The following is a 6,033-nucleotide window of genomic DNA, read 5'->3' as shown; positions in this document are numbered from 1 at the left end:
AGGATTGTTGCATAAGTACATACATGCCATGGTGGTTTGATGTCTCCATCCCCCCGCCTACCCCAGTCACCTACATCAGGCATTTCTCCTGGTGTTATCCCTCCCCATCCTCCCAGCCCCCTCTGCTGTTCCGCCCCTCTTCTCCCCTCTACACCCCAACCTAACCCAGTGAGTGTTGTTCTTTTCCCTGTGCCTAAGTGTTCTCATTGTTCATCACCTGCCTATGAGTGAAAACACGTGGTGTCTGGTGTAGAGAGATTTTTACAAACTCATACTATAATTGCAGACTTACAACATACACATCGAAGTAATATGAAAGAAATATATATCTTTATCATATAGCCTGTGAGGACGTAATACTATACAGGTTTTCCAAGTACGGTCAGGGATGTGTGGCATGTTTCTAATATTTTACATCTCCTGCTGCAACTTTTGTTTGTGACTGTTTCCCACATTATTAAACATATGGAACAATGTAGTTATTCTGAAATGGACAGAAGTAAGTTCTATATAGCAACACATAGGGGTAGCATTCATTTCGATAATAGAACAGATTCAAAATTAACTGTACTAGGTTTACCATCTTATCTACTGTGCTATGTAAAAAGGAAAGAAAAAGGTCTACAGTTATGGCTATACGGGATTCAAAATTTGAACCCAAATCTCTGGATTCGTGTTCCAATTTTTTCTTCTTTGATTAAATTATCTGGTTATCACATAAATTCCCCTTTGTAGGTTTCTGCTGTCTAACTCATAAATCAGTAAAGTAGGCTGTAAAGTTACACTGTTCCAAGTCGTTTGGCAATCAAATGTGCCTATTTACACTATAAAAGTCTGTTTTATTCCCTAATGAAATCATACGCTCAATCTGATAGACCAAAATCTGCAGTTACGACTTTATTTTTAAGCCATTGATTTTGATAGCTTGGAATGTTTACATTTAAATATGATCGATTATATTTAAAGTGAGTTGTAAGATTTAGCTTCTTTAATAAACACAGGAAGACCTCAATTATAAATTCTTTTTAATATGCAGTTAATGTGATTAGTTTAAATTAACAGCTTTCTTTGGTTTAAAAATTCCCTCTTTTCTAAAGTGTACTCACATTGTTAACGGCAGGGAAAAAGAGATGGAAGGAGGATATCTGTAGTGGATTCTGGAACAGCTAAAGTCCTAGCTTGGTGAGCAAAACACAGCAGTATTTCTCAATATTTGATTATGAGGCCCTCTCCTTTAAAGATAATTTATTTCATTCCTCTATTCCTGCACACAAATCTACTATATGGAACATGAGGTTACAAAAGACGAGATCAGAATTTTTTGGGACAAAAAGAATAGTAAAGCTATTGGAACCACTGCTGGGCAACCCTGCTCTATCTTGCAGCAATCTAAGTAACAAGGCCATGTCTTCCCCTACAAAATGTGTATCAACACATAATGACATGGAGACTTTCAACAGGTGCCCATGTTGGGTTGTTCTCACATATCAAAGATTCAAAACTGAAATTAGTAGAAAAGGGAAAAAAAAAAGTGTATGTGGAAGTACGTTTGTAATTTTAAATATTACAAGGCATTTAAGTAGCTATTTAAATGGTTGTCACTGTCCCCTAAAATAATTAAGAGTCATACTCAAGTTAATTGGCATGTTAACAAATGTGGTTAGAAAAAAGTAAATATAAGAAAGCCACGCTGAGTTCAGCCTCAAACATCTATACTGAACATTCTATTTGCCCAAATTAAAATTTGTGCAATAGTTCTCAGCTATATTTTCTTCCATTACCCATTTTCTGTTAGAGGAAAAATCAAAATAAGAGACAATGTCACCAGTAGTTTGATTGCCACTCTGATTCCCTCCCATTGAAATGTTGACATAGTCATAGGTGAAAATCTTTATAAAAGAGTGATAGAAAATGTTATATGAAAAAATATACTGGAACAATTTAGTCATTACTAGTAAGGAACCATCCAAAGCCATTCTCAAACTTAGCTACACATTAGAATAAGTGAAAAAGTTCCCCAAAATTCTGAAGACCGAATCCACCTAAAGATTTTGATTTGATTGCTCTGGGGTTCAGTGTGGCTACTTAGACTTTTGCTATAGAATTTTAGATGCCAAAACTAAAACTCTGTGCTTCAATATATAGTTCTGAAAACACGAGCAGTAAATGACTAAATTCGTTCCATGGGTTTCCTTGTAGTTATTCAATTTGGTGATTTTTGAAAATTATTTCCAGGGAACACTTATAGGTTGTTACATTTTTAATCACAGTACTTTGGAAATATTTCTAAAGTTCCTGTTCTCTTAGATATATTCCATATCTACAAGAGCTTTCCCCATTTGCTTTATTCTTCTTCAATAAATGTTTTCTTAATTTTGTACTTTAATACAACCTCTCATTAAATGAGCTGACACTGGGCAGTTTGATGTTGTGGTCATATAATTTAAGATTGTAATTTGGTTAAGTGCTATTTTTGAAAAAAACAAACAAACAAAAACACTCCTAGGTCAACACATGCTCTTATATCCTTGCAGCAAGCTGTTTTATTTTCTAAAATATTAAGCTTTACTTCTGTAAGCTCACATCACTAAAATAAGTAAAATAATTTTAAATCCAACTTAGGATCAGAGGGCCCGATTTTCTAATCATGAGAAATAACTGACCAATTAACATGCTAAGAAAGTGGGTAGCTCTTTTCTTTCCTATACTAATAAATGCAAATGTGAATGTAAGGAAGTATCTCGATCTACATCTACTTGTATATATAACAAGAGTATGGTTGACAGAAAGTCATATATATTGTATGCATTTCCTTAGTGCGATAGCTTTTATACCTGAGGATCTCAAACGATATTAAAATGCAGTAAAATAATGCTCTAATAGATTCAAATTAAGTAGCAAAACTCTCAGTGTACCACACGGTGGAGTCAGATACCCACAAATCTGTGTGGCCAGTATATGACAGAAAATCTGAGTAAATATTTCAAAAAGGACTGAATATGTAACATCGTACATTTTTTCCTGCTTCTCAGTGATGAATTAAGCTAACTATGCCATTTATGAAAAGAAAAATCATAGTGTACTACTATTTTAATTAGCAATAACCTTTTTATCTGTAAATCCAAATTTAAAGAAACATATTTTTGTTAACACAGTGCATTAGTTAGCCCCCTTTCTATGTGTCTGTCTGTCTGTCTGTCTGTCTGTCTATCTATCTATCTATCTATCTATTGCATCGCTCTATATCTATATTTAAAATGACATTTTGGTGGCATTCTTAGTGGATTCTTCATCTTACCCACTGTACTTATGTTATTTCACTATCTAACTTTTGACTCTCTATTTTATTTCATGGGAATTTCAAGTTGTTGTTTTTTTTTTTAGGAAATATAGTCCTTGAAGCAAATCTGAGTACTTGAGAATTCTGTTCTAGAAAACAATTCACTTACTGCCATCTTAAAACAAAACCTTTGAGCAGAAGAATGTTTTAATAGCTTTCACATGGCTTGTATTTTCCAATATTATGTATTACCATTGAGGAGACTCAATGTCAAGAACTATGTTGATAATGCAGGTACAACACGAAATGCATGCAAAATGGATTTGAACTGATGAATACCTGAAAGTTTCTTTCTTGAACTAGATCTGAAATTTCGTAACTTACCTGTGTTCTATTTCCAAGTACTTTTCTACCGATGTAGTTAATAACATATTTACTGTAGTTTATTTTATTTGAGAAAAAACAAAATATTTTATTAAAAACTAGTGTATTAATGTTCATAGAATCCTGAATCCACTTGTAAATAAGAAAAAAACACAGTGCCCCTTATCACAACACTGTCAACTAAAGACGTTTTGTCCTAAAGGCTCCAATTTTCCTTCAAAGATAATAGTGTAATAGCTTTGCCTATCAAATTTGCTACTCATAGTTTCATTCTACAATTCTGTCACAATGTTGTTCTTTATGTATTTTAAAGTACAAATTTGCAATATTAATGTCTAGTATTCATACTGCTCAAATTTTTCCTTAATTCCATTCAGAAAGTCATGAGCATTTTTAATCAAAGATTCCTTCAAAAATTATGTCATTGGTTTAAATGAAAGCAGTTCAACTTTGTATTTCATTTATAATCATGGAGTTCTCTTCAATTCAGGAACAATTGCTCATTCCTATCATGCATTACTAAACCCTGCCTGTGAAGGATACTCAAAATACCCTGATTTGATCATTACACATTCTATGCATGTAAGAAAATATTACATAAATTTTGTACCCATAAATATGTATGAATATTACATATCAATATAAAACATTTATTAAAAAATTGGGACAGTCTTAGGAACAGTTAATGCTAGAGATCCTGGCTTGTGTACATTTGAAAAATGTATATATTGGAGTAGGTATGTATCAACATATCACACATACCCTCTAAAATATGTACAATTAGTATATATCAAGAAAAAATTAAAAATTGAATCTTCAAATATGTTTACTATTATCCTTCATTTCTACTACAGTATTTACTCTTGTTGCCCCATGAAAAACTATAAGGAAGATTTTTATCATCAGAATTCTCCCCAAATTTATCTTTCTTCATCCCCTATTGCAATGGTATGCATTCCATAAGAAAACCATATGCCCGGGACTTTTTCAGCCTATCCAAACTACCTATACTCTGCCACATATTACCAGGCACATTCTTGGTCAAACTTAGACAATATGGTAAACTAAATCATGCTATTGCGTATACTGATGCCCAGGGCACCAATTAACTGTCATTCATTAACTGTAATAGCATTGAACCACGATCTACAAATCTAATATTTCACTCCCAAATTTATTTTAAAGTGAAAAACTTCAGATATCTTCATCAATCGGTGGGAAGAAGGCTTTGAGATTTGCAGATAACTTTCTAGTGCTCCTCACATCACAGCATGTACTTTATTGGGTTCACAACATGTACACAAGATTTGAAAAGTAGCTATATTACTTTACTATCACACAACCCTAAAGTTATTTAAATAAATAACATCTATAATAACTTTACATATGTTTAAATGTTAATTAAAAAATAAAAACAGCATTTTAAAAATATTTTGTATGGTGAATGTAAAACTAGCTATGGCCTACAATTTACACATTTAAAAGTCAATTTCATCACTATTTTAACTCTCATTCTATTAAAAAAAACAGGTAAATACATTTTATATTTTGGTTGGAATGAAGAATTGAATGTGTGTGGGTGTGGGAGAGAGTGCATGTGTGATCATTAATAACGTGACGCAGATTTATATCAATAATTTTTATACTACTTGTAACACATTTTTATAAAACAATATTGATCATCTAACTAAACTCAATGGTCAGCTTATAATAAAATGTTTGAGACTGCTTTTCAATAGTACCATAAAAAATATTTTCTTTTTTTTGAGACAGAGTCTCACTCTGTCCCAGTCTGGGGTGCAGTGACACCATCTCGGCTCAATGTAACCTCTGTCTCCTGTGTTCAAATGATTCTCATGCCTCAGCATTCTGAGTAGACAGGATTAGGGTTAGGGATAAAGTGTGTGCTACCACACCCGGCTAATTTTTGTATTTTTAGTAGAGACAGGGTTTCACCATGTTGGCCAGGCTGGTCTCGAACTGATCTCGTGATCGCTGGTCTCTGCCTTCCAAAGTGCTGGGATTACAGGTGTGAGCCACCACGCCCGGCCAAAATATATTTTCTTACCATTTATTTTCCTATGGTTTTCCTCTAGCTTTAGGACAGTTTGAAATCCAAAACCCTAGATCATATTGCTCCTATCTTTGAAGTCTCTTTATTTAAAATTCCTCCATTACCTACTTTAAAAAATAAATCTGAGACTAATAATTGAGACCCCTTTTTCTTCCTACCTACCTCCGAATAGTCAAATCAGTCAATCAAAATAGCCCCCTGGAAAACTAGTTGAATAAATTTAAAGTTAGAAACTCTGCAACATTTTGTTCAAGTAATAAAAACAACAGAACAGAAGCTGATTCCCAGATGTACT

General features: G+C 33.3%; 1 protein-coding gene across 8 annotated transcripts in view; it reads right to left on the bottom strand.

The window, feature by feature from the left end:
- Window positions 1-6,033, bottom strand: part of DMD (dystrophin) — a 2,133,401-nt gene that overhangs the window by 1,332,475 nt on the left and 794,893 nt on the right. The gene's annotated exons all lie outside the window — the stretch shown is intronic.

Source organism: Cebus imitator, unplaced genomic scaffold, assembly GCF_001604975.1.
Source record: "Cebus imitator isolate Cc_AM_T3 unplaced genomic scaffold, Cebus_imitator-1.0 Scaffold208, whole genome shotgun sequence".
Taxonomy (NCBI): Eukaryota; Metazoa; Chordata; class Mammalia; order Primates; family Cebidae; genus Cebus; species Cebus imitator.
This window is presented reverse-complemented; position numbering and strand designations above follow the sequence as displayed.